General features: G+C 41.3%; 1 long non-coding RNA gene across 1 annotated transcript in view; it reads left to right on the top strand.

The window, feature by feature from the left end:
* Positions 1 to 11,658: 11,658 nt before the first annotated feature.
* LOC311520392 overlaps positions 11,659 to 16,945 on the top strand; it is a 64,982-nt gene continuing 59,695 nt past the window's right edge. Inside the window, exon 1 of the long non-coding RNA XR_014711575.1 lies at positions 11,659 to 11,735. This is a non-coding gene — a long non-coding RNA (uncharacterized lncRNA). The remainder of the gene's footprint in view (positions 11,736 to 16,945) is intronic.

Below are 16,945 nucleotides of genomic sequence, written 5' to 3'. Positions count from 1 at the left end.
GCCTGATTTACCTTCTACATACCATTTGTTATTTTGTATACCTTTATCATCTCCATTCTTATTCATCTCCCCTAAAGTAAATAGTCTCATTCTTTCCTGTCTCTCTTTATATATGAGTTTTTTCCACGTCGCTAATCATTCTTGTCACCTGTCTCTGCACCTTCTAGATTTCCTTTCTGGGGCGGGCACAATATTCCAGAAGAGGATAGACCATTGATTTGTATAGTTTTTCTGTTTTATTCTCCATCCCATTCCTTATTCATTCTATCATTTTATTTGCATTTTTGAGTGCTGCTGTTGCAGGGTGAGCTGTCTGCAATTAAACACGTGTCTCTTTCCTGAGTTGTTGCATTCAATTTAGAACCCAGTAAGGTATACAAGCGGTTCATTTTTTCCCCTTGAAACACATAGTCTTTGGCTATCCCTCAATACGAGGATGATGTCTGCCAAGGGGGTTCATTGGTGAGTTTCTAAGTGGATGAGGAGCCCAATACTTGCCCTGCAGATTTTCCTACAGAAGTGACAGGTGTAATCTTGGAGGAGATATAGTTGTTGGCTGGACTGTTGTGCCCTTTCTTTCTTTCTTTCTTTCTTTCTTTCTTTCTTTCTTTCTTTCTTTCTTTCTTTCTTTCTTTCTTTCTTTCTTTCTTTCTTTCTTTCTTTGTCGCTTCTCTGTCTCATTAGCACATCTGTTCTCCTCAAAGTGAGCTATGGCTTGGTGTATGGTGTGGCACCACTGTCCTGTTCTGTGCCAAGTCCTTCCAGTTTGTTGGTTGATGCCTCCCTTTTCAAGATGTTCTTTCAGTGCATCTTTGAAACTTTCCGCTGCCCTCCGTGAATCCTTCTTCCCTGACTTAACTGAGAGAAGAGTACTTCCTTCTGGAGGCGAGTGTCAGGCATACGTACACAGTGGGTCAGCCCAGCAGAGTTGGAATTTCATGACCTGCACTTCTGTACTGCTGATGTTGGCTGCAGAGAGAGTACTGGTGTTAGTGCATTGGTCTTCCCAGCTGATCCTGAGAATCCTCCTGAGGAACCACTGCTGGAACCATTCCAGCTGCTTAAGATGTCATCTATAGCTTACCCAGGTCTCACACACATAGAGAAGGGTGGGGATGACAATTGCCTTGTAAACTAAGATCTTGGTACCTGTTTGTAGATCCCTATCGTTGAAGACTCGTTTGAGTAGTCTTCCAAAAGATGTGCTGGCACAGCGGATCCTGTATTCAATTTCTGTGTCCATGCTGGCTGTTTGGGTGAGGTGGCTGCCAAGGTACGGAAAATGGTCCATATTTTCCAGGGGTTCTCTGCTGATCGTGATTTGTGGCATATGAAGAGTAGTTTGTGCAGGTGGGGGCTGGTAGAGTACCTTGGCTTTTCCAATGTTGAGAGAGAGACCCAAGCTGTGATAGGCATTTGCAAAACGATTTAGGGTGCTTTGCAGGTTGGCCTCTGTGTGTACAAGAATGACAGTCATCTGAATACTGAAGGTCAGTGATGCCAATTCTCATTATCTTAGATTTTGTTTGGAGATGTCGAAGATTGAGTATCATATGGATAGCCAACTCCTCAATTCTGATTCTGTCACAGCAACATAAATGGAGAAGAGTGTTGGAGCAATGACACAGCCCTGCTTGACACCAGTGCAAATGATGAATGGTTCAGTCTCTGTGCCATTGCACAAAATGGTGGCAGTCATCCCATCATGGAATAGTCTGATGATAGAAATGAATTTCTGTGGACAGCCAAACCTACACAGCACCTTCCATAGGGCATCACAGTTGATGGCAGAGGCCTGTGAATGAAATCTTTTAACATGAGGAAACTGGTGCACAGACAGTAACAACACAAAACTTGACAAGAGGAAAATCCTGACATGGTGGCAAGGAGATCCAAGACAACCAGGGCCTCCCTCCTGCTGCAGTCCTCATCGCCTTCACAGCCATAGAGTACTAGAAGGTCCTCTATATGCGCCCAATCCACCATTGGGGTGTTTTGAAGTTTGGACCATGGTTAGTGAGGAGGCTCGCCTCAGACCTGCTCGCCAAGGGAGAACCTACCAGGAATATAAAAGTTCTGGACTATATAGATCTGAGGGTCTTTAGCCCACACAAGCCTCTGCACCATGACAAGGCTGTGATCCATCAGAGGGGTCCAGTGCATATTACCTTGCATTTGTCAACATTGAATTTCATCTGTTTATGGTGATCTTCACTTGCTTTGCTTAGTTAAGTCCATCTGAAGTTCCTCATGGCCATCTCCTGTTTGACAAAATAATTCTGTAACACAAAGTTTGTTACCTCACAGCTTCCTGCCCCACTTTTTCAGACCATTAATACGAGTATTAAATTTTGTCCCTAATACAGAACCTTGGTGATCTCCACTATTAACATTTTGCCACGATGAAAATAGACCTGTGTCAGGGTTCCTTCCCCACTCTGAACTCTAGGGTACAGATGTGGGGACCCGTATGAAAGACCCCCTAAGCTTATTTTTACCAGCTTAGGTTAAAAACTTTCCCAAGGCACAAACTTCACCTTGTCTTTGAACAGTATGCTGGCAGCACCAAGTGATTTAGACAAAGAACAGGGAAAGGACCACTTGGAGTTCCTATTTCCCCAAAATGTCCCCCCAAGCCCTTACACCCCCTTTCCTGGGGAGGCTTTAGAATAACGAAGATGACCACAGACCAGCCTTGGATTTTTAACACCCAAAAAACCCAATCAGATTCTTAAAAAACAGAACATTATTAGAATAACAAAAAAAGATAAGAGAACAACTCTGTAAGATCAGAATGGAAGATAATCTTACAGGCAGTCAGATTCAAAACATGGAGAATCCCTCTAGGCAAAATCTTAAGCTACAAAATGACACAAAAACAGAAATACACATTTCCTCCAGCACAGCGAATTTCACAAGCCAAAACAAAAAAAACCTAATGCATTTTCTATCTAGATTACTTACTAACTTTACAGGAGTTGGAGGGCTTGCATCCTTGATCTGTTCCCGGCAAAGGTATCACACAGACAGACAAAAGCCTTTTCACCCCCTCCAGATTTGAAAGTACCTTGTCCCCTCATTGGTCATTTTGGGTCAGGTGCCAGCCAGGTTATCTGAGCTTCTTAACCCTTTACAGGTAAAAGGTCTTTGCCTCTGGCCAGGAGGATTTTATAGCACTGTATACAGGAAAGTGGTTACCCTTCCCTTTATATTTATGACAACCTGTTATTCCTACTTTGTTTTCTCTCTCTGCCATTTTCTGATCAATGACAGTAATTTGCCTCTCACAACATGACTACTTCATTTTTCTTCAGGGCTTTTTGTGAAAGACCCTCTCAAAGGGTTTTTGAAAGTCCACATAAATTGTCAACTGGTTCTGCTTTAATCAGTCTTTTGTTATTGACATATTCAGAGAATTCTAATAGACCAATGAAACATGATTTTCCTTTGCAGAAGGCCCAATCACCATCACCATATAGGTGTTGTATAATTCTATTTTTTTTAATTGTTTCACCCATTTTATTCAGATACAGAAGTGGGGCTTACTGCTCAATGATTCCCAGTATCAGTCCTAAAAAAAAAAAAATTAGGGACAACATTTGCTGTGCTCTGATCTTACCATCCCCCTTTTTTGTCCTTACAATCAGAAGTGAAAGGGCTTGGAGCTGAGAGGTCTTACATCACAGAGCCAGCAGCCATGTTTACTGGCCTTTGGGGCTATATTCAACTCTGTTTCAACAGCACAGGGCAGTTGTATATCTGCCTTGTTCAATCTGAGGATCCTTGGATTAGAGATTGTAATTTTGTTGTTGTTTTTGTATGGTTCCTTCAGCGTCGTCTTCTTACCATGCTCAGTCATGCTCGGTCATTCATATCAATTTTTTTGGCAGAAATAAGGTTGTGAAAAGTCAGGTCAGCTGAGGAACTTTCTCCTTTGCACTTGTCTTTCACCAGTTCTAACTCACCCTGGAATTCATCAGCTCTGACAGCTATTGCCTTGCCTGCATAAAGAATGGATATACCTAGAAACGTTCAATTGTTTTTGCTAAACTGCTGTAAAAATACATTACCAATACTTTCCAAAGTATTCACACAACTGAACAGTTGCAACCTTTGCAAATAAATTTATTTCAGACTTCGCCCACTTCATGATAAATGTTCTTCATTGAATATTTTAGTTTTTATAGTGAAACAGGACACCTTTAAAACAAAGTAAATACATTTTCTGTAATCACCGATGTTACAGTTCTTTCGTGCAGGAAATAATAGTGCACTATACATGGGCTGTATGTGGAGGGTAGCAAAATGTAGTAGAAAAGGCCAGAAAACCCACTGATGTAGAAGACCCCAGGATCTACTCCAGGCACTGCAGAGGCCTGTCCGCTCCAAGTGCATGCAGTACGGGAGGGGTCACTCTGCTTGGCCTGTTGCTCTAGGGACCAGAGATATCTAGTTGATAATCAGTGCAGAAGTTACTGCTAAGAGGCCATAGAGCCAGCAGATCTGGCCAACTGGGTACTTTCCCTGTGTAAATGAAATTCATAGAAGATGTAGAGATTCTACATTCCCACTATCCCCCTGCATGTAAAGGGATGTGGCTGGAGGAAGGGGCAAACCCCCCACTCTGTCGTGGGAGGTGACAAAGTTTCAGCAGTTCTGTTCTGTAAATGGGAAGAAATGGGTAGTGTCATATTTTGTTTTTTCCCCTTGCATCTCTAAATTGATTTTGCAACAGTTAATTTTTCCAGGTGTTCGTGTGTCCTTTGTCTTTTCAACAACTAATGCTCTTAATATGACCACAGCTTTGTGAAGCATTTCCCTTCACATCTTCCCTTGTCCTTATTTTATCTCTAAATATTCATTTTCTATTAAAAATTCCTTTTTAGAGCGGGAACAAAAAGTAATCATTTATCCTCTGACCTGACCACCTGCTTTGCCTAATTCCTTAGAGGAAAGTATCTAACCTACTTCTTTGAACCATTCATAGAATCATAGAATATAAGGGTTGGAAGGGACCTCAGGAGGTCATCTAGTCCAACCCCCTGCTCAAAGCAGGACCAATCCCCAACTAAATCATCCCAGCCAGGGCTTTGTTAAGCCTGACCTTAAAAACTTCTAAGGAAGGAGATTCCACCACCTCCCTAGGTAATGCATTCCAGTGTTTCACCACCCTCCTAGTGAAAAAGTTTTTCCTAATATCTAACCTAAACCTCCCCCACTGCAACTTGAGACCATTACTCCTTGTTCTGTCATCTGCTCTCACTGAGAACAGTCTAGATCCATCCTCTTTGGAACCCCCTTTCAAGTAGTTGAAAGCAGCTATCAAATCCCCCCTCATTCTTCTCTTCCGCAGACTAAACAATCCCCGTTCCCTCAGCCTCTCCTCGTAAGTCATGTGTTCCAGTCCCCTAATCATTTTTGTTGCCCTCCGCTGAACGTTTTCCAATTTTTCCACATCCTTCTTGTAGTGTGGGGCCCAAAACTGGACACAGTACTCCAAATGAGGCCTCACCAATGTCGAATAGAGGGGAACGATTACGTCCCTTGATCTGCTGGCAATGCCCCTACTTATACATCCCAAAATGCCATTGGCCTTCTTGGCAACAAGGGCACACTATTAACTCATATCCAGCTTCTCGTCTACTGTAACCTCTAGGTCCTTTTCTGCAGAACTGCTGCCTGGCCATTCAGTCTCTAGTCTGTAGGGGAACCATTGCAATCTTTCTCTCTCTAGATATGTTCCCTCCTTCCCCCCACACACATACACACTTTTATAGTATTTAATCATAATGAAGTAAGCCTTTCTCTCATTAAAAAGCCAGTTTTAGTTAATCTGAAAAGTATTATTTACTTTTTGTAAAATAACAGGAAGGCCTCAGTTCATTATTTGAAACCTGTTCATTAATTCTCTGATACATCCCCAGTTAGTCATTTTTGTGGTTTACCTCTCTAAACTGAGGAACAAGTTTAATATTTAAACTTATGTAGTGCTGAGCCTGGCACTATGCTGACAAATTCTTTTCCCCTTTTTTGTTGCTTTTTAACCTTTTTACCTTAACTTATACCTCTGCAAATATCACAGGAAAGCTATATAAAAAGGCCTGTTTTCAGCAGTAGTTGGATAAAGATTTGCTGAACTAATTCACAACCTTACAAAAAACCCTCAGTGCACAGCGAACAGTAATATGCCAAGAAGTGAAGCTCAAAATCAACCATATGTTATGCTTATCCTTCCTATGTCATACATTGGAGGTGATCTAAAGTTTTACAAAGCAACTCAGAAACTTTTCAGGATCCCATATCGTCAACGTTTATTCAAAGTCCTTAAAAAGATTTTAAGAAATTAGAACTAAATAAAATTCCACAGGACAGAACCTGAGGCTTCTACCATGACAGAGTTTAGCACTTCCCAGGATTTGGTCCAAGACGATTTAGCAACATCTTAGTAGAGTTTCATACAACCCCTCCATTTGGTAGGAAATAGCAGATTAAAACCTTCTTGATAAGTACACCAGTATCCCAGTGCAGCAATAGTTTGGATTTGAGATACTGTAGTGAGCACTTTGAATCATCTATACACAACCTTTCAGACAGTCTGAAGAACATATCAGGTCTTAATCTCTTTCTCTACTATGGTCTCTTGCTGTGTGGTTGGCTTCATAACTGACTTTTTTAATGCTGAAAGAAGTGACAGTGTCCATCAAGTCCAGTTTAGACAGTGTCTTGTCTGAACTCTGCCTGGCCCAATAGAAAATTATAGGTATTGGAATCTATTTAAATGGGAGTTAGGTGCATAGGTACTTTTGAAAATTCCACTAGGTGCCTGTCTGCATTTTTAGGTGCCTAAATATGTTAAGAAATCTGCCCCCTAGGATCTGATTTGCAGAGCTGCTAAGATTCCAGTTGAACTCAGTGAGAGAAGTAGCTACTCAGCACCTCTGCAAATCAGGTCCTGGGGATGTCAAGATGAGGCACTTAAAATGAGAGACCACTCTGAAAAATGTGAGCCATGGTGACTTACTTGATATCACATCGGGAGAGCCAGTGCAGACACAGGAAGAGAAGTATATAGATCTAGGAGTCTTCACTCTCAACCATTCCTTTGTTTCAATCACTTGACAACACTCCTGATACTGTGATGTAGCTTGGAGAGAGAACTTTTTTTCAACCCTTTTATGTAGGTCTAGATCAGTGATTCTCAGACCTCAGTGATTCAGGAGCCAAATTAGCAATCAGCATTGCCCAAAAGAGCTACAGTAGTATGAATTCATTTTCATGTACTCTTTTCCCCTCTGTATATGTGTGTGTGTATGTATATGTGTGTATATATGTGTATATATAAATTCTCATAGCAAAATGACTGACCAAGTATTACCATTTTATCGACTACAGTTGGTTAATAATGTAGTAAAAGCATCCTGATTGGTTGTTAATTAAATCACACAGTGTTTTCATATTGTGCTGCAAAGAGCCACAGGAGACACATTAAAGAGGTAGTTGCGGCTCTCGAACCTCCGTCTGAATATCATTGGTCTAGATATTTGTGAGGTCTAGCATCCCATAGTGTGGTGTTTGTACAACCTTCTCTTGCAGAGCATCATTAGTGGCAGCAGCTTTGAAGGATGCTATTGTAATTTGTTTTTAAATGATAAAGTTTTTTTTTAAAGCATTAAAACCCCATAACAATCTGGATGGGGCTAAGTTACATTTCATTTCAAAAAAGTCCTTTACAACAATTATGCTAATGTAATTAAGTTTCACGAATACACTATGTAAATCAAACTGACAAGGGAAAAAAACTTCATCAGTGAATGATTCTTAAAGATACAACAGATCAATTCTTCAGACATTATAAAGAAAAGTAAACCTATTACAAATGTTCAGTATTACCCAAACATTAATATATTCAATATTATTGGATGCAGTGATGAAAATTAAATTATTAAAGACACAATCGCCAATATTTCTGGAGGAATAATGGGTATGTCATTGTATTGGGCTTTTTTAAAGGCATATTTTGACATTAAGAGACAAACTGCAACACTTTGAATTGAAAAGCCCCAACACAACACAGAGTATTCCTGATACATAGTTACCAGGAAAATGCTGAATATTAAAATGTTTCATAGGATTCCCCACCCTTTTCCCTCAAGATGAATTCCCAGTTTAGTTTCTCATTTCATGAGTGAGAGAACAAAAGGTAAAGATGACAAAATGAGCATTTACCAGGATTCATTGGGCATACGACACCTTCACAGTCCACCCCAAATACCTGGTCACAAGAGCAAAATAGATTCCTGGAGGCACTGCCAATGAACCTCCCTGCCCATCCCTGAGAGTGATTGCATCGTGCCCTTGAGTTATACCTCGCTGATAAAGTACATAGTCCATCCCCTGGTGTCCCAGTGACAGGAGGACAGGTTCAGACTGCTCAGTGATTGCTGAGTGGGAGGCTGAATGTTCTCAGCTCCCCAGCAAGTGTCCCTTTAAAAAAAGTCATGACAGAGAGCTGTCAGCAGGGACCCAAACAAGTTTCATTTGGACAAAGATATCATTTCCCTTATGGAAACTAGGAAGGGAGAGTTGGAGTGAGATCCATTTCCACAGCCCACATCTTCCGTAAGCCTATTCTTTCTGCACAGCACTTGCCCCAATTCCTTTCCTCTCATCCTGCTCTGAAGACATTTTCAGAGTTACTGCAGTCCTACTAATCCCCTGTGGCTCCTGCAAGAGGGACATAGAGGTCTGCTTTCGTGTAGCTTATTTACATGAGCTCTCTACCCTACCCAATAATTCCACACATCACTCTGCCCAAGCCCTTACATGCTTCTGTCTTCCATTGGCATCAGTGTAATCAGAATTAGTCAGTTCCTTCTGGAGCATGGCTTTATGAGTGTAAGGAACTTCTGCATCCCTTATTGTTGAGTACTACAGAGCCAAGATTTGGAGATCATCATGGCACCACACTATAGGAGCACCTAGGCAGGAAGATAACTGACCAATGATAATTAGATTGCATTCTAAAGGCTCATGGTGCTATAAACTCAAATAATTCCAAGGTGCAGGGCTACACTGTTAATCAATAAGAGATTGTGCTTTCAAGCAGCTATAGGGTATCCAAATCAGCTGAACTGTGGCGACCTGCATGGAACTTGGAGTGAAGAGCATTGTTACAGAAGGGAAGAATCTGGAGGAGGTACTAGGAATTTAGTTTGCATGCACATGGCTAGAACGCTAGCTGCAGCATCTCTGTAAATAGTCCTTTTAATAAAGAACCAGTTTAGTTTTAGAAACACGGAGTCCCTCATATCCAGCACATACTACATGAAACAGCCATGAACATATCCTTGCCATTCAAGGGAAATCTGTGAATGCTCAAAGGGAGACAGAAGGAATCAAATTTTGATCTGTTAGACCCTGGTAAATACAGATGAACTCCAGTGAAAGTCAGTGGCATTCATCTGTGTTTATACAAGATCAGAATCTGCTCCATGTTCATTGTTTCCATCTGGTTAGGTAGCTGCTTAGAATGATTTGAGTGCAAGTAATCACTATTTCATTCTACTGTTGTTGGTTGGGATTATCAATGGAGCCTAAGGGAGTGAGGCACCCAAATCATATTAAAATTCTGGTGCCTCACTCCCTAGGGCTCCTTTGAGATGAATCCTTTTACTTTACTTTGTGGTAATTTTCTGTCCAGTTTTCTTAGGTCAATTTTGGTGTGGTCTCTTCGTGGATAAAATGAAAGACCTAATGGGTCTTTTACATTTAAGGACATAGTTAAATAACACTCATGTCTTCTTAGCATGGGGGTAGATGTAGAGGGGCCAGCAGTGCATTCCAGCATTGTCATATCTTGTCCATGATTTAGACAGACCCTCAATAGTAGCACTGCAGAATTCTGTTCCTTAGTCCGTGAAGTGAATAGCTAGGGAGCTGCAGTGTTTGTGCGGGTCCAAAACCCCAAATAAAGAATCCCCTTTGTGTTTACTACAACAGACGGCTGACTTTGTTCTCTGTTGTGATGGGTGCTACAATACAGCAGTGTCACTTTTATGTACATACTTTTCAGCATAGAACCACACTTTAATAAATTGTTTCCTGCTCATGCATTTCTGCCACTCCAACACACTAAATCAGTTGGAGATGATACGATTATGTGCTGCATACCCTGGCCCTTGTTTGACATCTCGGAAACTGAAACATTACCCTTTTTCTGATTATGGCAATAAAGACACTGAATGGTAGGTGGTCAAAATGATTGCTACTCTAAAACTGGGTTTGGAGAAAATATTACACAGATCTTTAGTTTATAAAGAACGACTATTGCTGCACAAGAAATATGAGGGCTACTGATAACAATGAAGGAAGAATTAGTGGACTTTGTGGAGTTCAGTGACCACACAGTGCTTGCTGCTTTATTCTGAGTCTAACTGCCTGTGCATAACAAGACCTTCACAGAACCTTGTCCAGGCTTGCTGTCTGGGAAGTTCAGCCCTTAAAGGCACAGACCCGCAGTAATATGCTGTTTCTTAATATGGCCAGATGGCCATATTCTTGTGAGTATGCTACAGCCTCTGTACTTCAGGAACGCAGCATGAGGCCAGGAATATAGAGATTAAACCACAAGTGTCTTTATTAAATACATAACAGAATGGCTCCTAGACTACAAGCATGGAGACCCTCAGGGCAGGTCTCTCCTTAAAATGCTGCAGCAACCCAGCTGCACTGGTGTAGCTGCACCCCTCCAGAGCCTTAGTGAAGATGGTAGCTATGTCAATGGGAGAAGTTCTCCTGTCAACCCAGTGCTGTCTACACTGGGGGGGGGGGCAGTAAGGGGGTATAACTGTGTTGCTAAGGATTGTGGATTTCTCACACCCCTGAGAGATGTAGTTATAGTGATGTAAGTTTGTCATGTAGCCCTGGCCTGAATCTTCCTGCAGCATGTGAGAGACCCTGATAATGGGAGGCTCTCTGGTCATATCCACGTGGCTAATTTTAAAGAGACAGTACCACAGTATAGACTTGATCGATGTATCTCAGATTATGAATAGAGTAATAAAAATTGGAAAGTTCCTCTTTTTTTTTAAAAAAAAAGCCTCTTTCCCATAATATGAAAACAAGAGTACTTAACATAGTTAAAATGCAGTAAAATTAGAAGCAATAAAGGAAACACATCTTTCTTTAGATTAATATTGTGCAATAAGAGCTCATTCAGAGCTCTGAGGAGCAGGCAAGCTTGACTGTGTTTTAAAGTATGCTAATAAATAGAGAGTCATCAATTACCTTTAAGGATCAAATGCCCCATACCAATATAGACAGAAAAGCATTTAATTTGACCTGTTCCTCCTCTCTCTCTCTCTCCCCCACTACCCAGCTTTATGCACTGCCCATCCCGTTATGGGCAAGGGAGAAGATACCCTGTGTCTGTGAATATCCAGTGCTCCTGAAGAGAGGTCACTAAGACCAGTAGAGTGTGGCTGGATTTTTAGAAGGGTTTGGTAATTGTATGATCACTAATAACACTGGTGGCCAGGCAAGCTGAAGCTAAAATAATAACAGTGATCAAATTGTATTTTTTTCGAGGAATAAGTGAATCATTACTCAGGGTTAAGAAGGAATCCCTGCATCTCCTGTAGAGGGTTGTGAAATTCTCCAGGATCTTTATGGAGGTTTATTGTCTCCCTCTGAAGCAGCAGCGGTTAGCCTCTACGAGAGACAGGATACCGGCCTAGGTAGGCTGATTCTGTGATCCACTATATGTGCAAATGATCTTCCATGTGCAAATTAGGGGCACAGATGTTCATGTATTTGTCCAGAAATCTGGCTCATAATGACTTTTGTTAGATGCTGTCCACTCTAACACTGTTTCCATAATCAGTTGTTAGTGTTACTGCTGCAGAATTCAGGGAGGATTTTCTCTCTCAGATGATTAAGTGCCCTATGGGGTGTGTTAGGCTCTATCCAAAGAATCAGAGAGGGGCCACTGCTGGAAGCAGGATAATAGAATCAATTAATCAATGCCTTGTACCAATATAGGAAATGCTATGTTTTCAAATATTGGTTATATGAAACTTACCAGTGTGTTTCCCTTGGAATGCTTGATGACCAACTCTACTCAACACACAGTTTAACAGAAATGAGGAGGGAAGCATTGTTTATTAGCCCATTTAAGACTATTTGCAGTGTGGAGGAGTATGTGTCATTTCATTCTGAAATATTTGCTGAGATTCACCTCCTCCGGATTAGCCATACAGTTGGGTGAGCTGAAATCCTTCCATTTCCCCCACTGGACCTTTATAATAAAAACAGACATCCCATTAATCATTATGCATCTACAGCAATAATTTGAATGCAGTAACAACAGTAGTAGGGTAGTTGCTGGGGTCAAAAGCCTTAACTCACTCCCCATAAAAGTGCTTTGACAGGAATTTTAAAGTGTAGGAGATAACCTGGTGGCCTGTGATATACATGAAATCAAGTCAGGGTCTTGTGGCTGTAGTTTGCCACCAGATAAACCTGCTACTGATAATTTATGTTGAATATGTTTATTTCACATGGAACAGGGTTCAGTTTGTGGCCCGTACATACCTATATTACGGAGTGATTCATCGACAATGACACTTTGTGATTATCTGCCAAGTGGAAGGGTCTTGGGTTGTAAAAACAACAGAAGAAAATCCAACAAAAACATTATTTATGCTGAAGAAGTGCATTTATATTGCTCACATGCAAACCAATGTGTACACATTAAAATGATGGCTGTACTGACAGTGCAAATGAGACCCAGAGAGGAATGAATGTCAGCATTTTTGATACAATGGAATCTGCACAAAATTATAGCTTTATTTTATTTTTACCCAGAAGAGCTCAGCTTCTTCATGAGCCTTTTAATGCCTTCCTCTGTAATTCAGCCAGGACTTCTTAACACTTACTGGCAGCAAAGGAAGCACGGAAGAGAGGAGGACGGGGGAAGAATAGAGGAGGGAGTGAAATGGTCTGAGGCATTTATTTATGTTACTGCTTCACAATATCAAGAGCACTGTTAAAACTTTTCTCTCACACACACTCCTGGCCCACATGTACGTTCATGTAGATGTATAATATGAACACTAGCATCTCTTCCATTTAAACCACACTTGATATTAAAGGCTTTGTAACTAGATAACACTTGAATGGGTAAAATGAGTGGGATCATTGGAGAGGTTGCCGGGGTGGGGGAAGAAATACTCATTCAGATGTCAGATGTCCCTTTCCTGACAGATTCTCTTAGGAATAAAAGTTATAATAATAAAGATTTAAAAAAAACAAAACAGAGTTTTGGAAGGGATATAAACTTATGCTTTAACCTCTAACTAATTAGGGATTGGGAAGAACCTTTCCCTATGGGCAGGTTATTCTAGAACTGCATACTACATTACTTACACTTTCCTCTGATGCAGCTTTTACTGACCACTGTTGGAGACAGGATATTGGACAAGATGGACCACTGGTGACACAAAGTGGTACAGTAAAAGCTGTTTTATCTGGCACTTCACCAGCCAGAAAGCTCCATAAACCAGCATTTCTGATCTTCATTAAAATTCAGATTTATAGTCCGGTTGGTGCGGGGCTGGCAGGCTGTTGGGGGGTATTGAGTGCGGGCTCTGGGAGGGAGTTTGGGTGCAGGAGGGTGTTTGGGGTGCAGGAGAAAGTACGGGATGCTGAATCCAGGGGTCACTCACCTTGGGCGGCTCCCCATAAGCAGCGACCTGGCCTGGCTGCTCCTAGGTGGAGGCGTGGCAGGCGGCTCTGCGCGCTGCCCCTGTCCCACTCCAAGCGCTACCTCCACAGTGCCCATTGGCTGGGAAGCGTGGCCAATGGTAGCTGCGGAGGCAGCGCCTGTGGGTGCAGAACTGCCTGCTGCGCCTCTGCCTAAGAGTGGCCAGGACAGGTCGCCGCTTGCAGAGAGCCACCCGAGGTGTATGCCCCCCGGACCTGCACCCCAAAATCCCTCTTGTGCCCCAACCAGCTGATCCGAGCCTCCTCCTGCACCCAAACTTCCTCCCAGAGCCCACGCTCCACACCCCCTCCCTCACCCAAACTCCCTCCCTCTTAGTTAACCAGCATTTTTCACTTACCGGCACCCCTCATTCCCCTAATATGCTGGATAAATAGCTTTTACTGTAATTCCTTTGTTCTTTGTTTCTATACAATTATTTACATATTCTTCTATTTCTTAGATTCTCCCATCCTACATCCCATCTCATCATCTTTCTTCCATCCTACATCAGATCATTACAGTAAACTTTATTAACCAGTTTTTTTATTTCACTTTTATTACTGTAAATATGGAGTAACATTGTCTCCAGTCAAGTTACGCCAGACTTACATCAGTAACCGAGATCAGAAACTATTTGGGATGATGAAGATGTTTAGGGATAGAGGAAATTAAGCTCCCGTTCCTGGGTGAAAGGACTTAGCTGGCTGGCTCTTGTTCACATGTGCTGGCCCTAACCAATCACCATATGGGATCAGGAAGGAATTTTTCCCTAGGTCAGATTAGCAGTAATCATGGGGTTTTTTTTTAACCTTCCTCCACAGCATGGAGTGTGAGTCACTTGCTGGGATAATCTGGGTCTATCTCACTTAATCAATTCCCTGTCATTTCAGGGACCACAGGCATTAGTGCACCTCTGTCTCTCCTGTTCTCTGCCAGTGGAGCATAATGGTTTAGTCTCCCGGGGGCTGCTGTATTTTGGTGTAATTTTGGTTGATGAGTTTTGTGTGCAGGGGCTGGGAGGTGTTGGTGGCCTGTGGCATACAGGAATCAGACTAGATGATCTGGTGGTTCTTCTGGCCTTATTAAGTTACCTTTTGTTATAACCCTACTTCTATTCGGGTGGATTCCAAACATCCATAGAATAACCCTTTTCTCCAGCTGTCCCTTTTAAATATCCAACAGAGGGGCAGACCAGGCAGCCTTCCAACACTTAATATATCACTTTGCTCTCTTGTTGTGGATATAGGCTCATTTTCCACAGTTATAAGTATGTAAAAGGACATTTGTACAAAATATTTAGTAGTTATCGGCACCAATTATTCTTAAACTACTCGTGTTCAGCCCTGACATTCCATCACAGGTTCATACACGCAATGAGCACATCTCTTAAAATGTCTTTCCACTGCATAAGATAAGCAAATAAGCTGCATGTTCCAAATGAAAAGTTAGATTGAATGTGTCATGCAGCGACTAATACGCTGAGCTTTGGAAAATTGTTTTGTTTTTCAGTTGGATGTATTGTACTGAGTCTCACCCAGTTTGTTGTTTAATTATCAAGATACTTGCTAGTATAATTGTTCAATTAATAATAATTATAGCAACCCTAATTAAGCAGGAGAAAATATTGTAAAACAAAAATCTGGCTTCAGTCAAATTAAATGTCAAAATGTGATTTCATGAGTTATTTATTCATGGGAATCAGATTGAGCCATACTAATCTGTCCTGCTACTGCTTCACCACAGAAGCTCTCTCTTCTGTAAAATATATCCTCTAATAATGAAACCCAGACTGATCTGAGTGGAAAAATAGTTGTTGGAGCAAGTCTTGTTTGTTCTCAATTGTTTAGGCAGCAGCTAAGTCTCTATTTAATGATTTAGGAGTATACTTCAATAACTTATTCCATTTATTAAGGTGAACCTAACAAAATGTTCTACTTTGAAATCCAGTCACTTGAAACGAGGGGAAAAATTCTAAGATATTGATTTTCTTCCATTCAAATTAACCTGTCAACCATTGTATACAGCTTATATGAGGAACACGCTGGTTTCAGCTAGCTCTTGTTACAATTAATTGGCAATACCACAGGGATCACTAATAATATCACTACTATCACATGCAATTTGTTTTATAATAACTCTGTGATCCAAATCAGTTAGTTCTTTGTACAGCTGACCAAATTACTTTGCAGAGTTCATGTTTTCATTTCAATAGTTAATACCCTTAAACTCCTGGAAATTACTCTATGTGACAATAAATTTGTCAAGCTACATTAAAACTCGAGTCCTTGCTCTAGATCAGTAACTCCTAAATATATATCTTTTAAAAATAAGAACCTTGAAGTAGGCTGTAAGACATGTTACACATCTTGCACCCACGGGTTTGTGTTGGCTTGTGCACGGGTTTGTGTTGGCTTGTGCCTTGTTGAGCTATGAGAGACTGATAGACAAAGAAAGGAACCAGACCACCTTTGAAACCCAACTTCCGAACTTTCCTCTTTATTAGTGATGGGAAGACTCCAAATGATTTGGATAAGCACTCAACTCTCGAGATGTTTATCCACGGCTTTGCTGAACATCTATAATTTGCAAAATTGAACTTGAAAGCTCATACCTCTTGTGAGGTTTCTGGTTCTTTCTTGTTCTAGTCAGGCCAGAAATACCACAGAATCTGTTTATTTTGATCAGTACTTTTTCCACTGGTGGCCATGGATGCAACAGTAATGAGAAATATGGAGTTGGGGGAGGAAGTGAGCTGAACTTTTTCCAAGTCTCCAGAAACATTCAATTGAGGTTTGGTTAAGGTTTTAGGCAGAATTAATTGGGAAGAGGGAAGGAGTTTCCTATTTTAATCCAACTGCTTCATCCATCCTTAGTTTTAGTGTTCTGTACTAGTGGTTGAAAGTAGTTGATAAAGCCACATAGTTGTCTCTTTCTGTTGGTGATAGATTAGCAGTCGTTGTTGCTGTGAGATGGTAGTCAGGAAGAAAAAGGACTGACAGCTTCAGTCTCTTGATTTAAACTGTCCAATGACTCCATTTGGACTAAGATGCCCATCTTGCTTGGCCATCAAATGTGTTGGCTTCTGTGCTGGAGGCCTTAAATAGTGACCGTTGCTGCTCCTTGAATGGGGTTTGCTTGAGGCCATGGTGGTGGGGGCATGGCTCACTACTTTAAACTGTGAAT

The sequence above is a fragment of the Lepidochelys olivacea genome (genome assembly GCF_965140295.1).
Source record: "Lepidochelys olivacea isolate rLepOli2 genome assembly, chromosome: 5".
NCBI lineage: Eukaryota > Metazoa > Chordata > Testudines > Cheloniidae > Lepidochelys > Lepidochelys olivacea.
The sequence above is the reverse complement of the archived record's forward strand: the minus strand, read 5'-3'. Positions and strand labels throughout refer to the sequence as shown.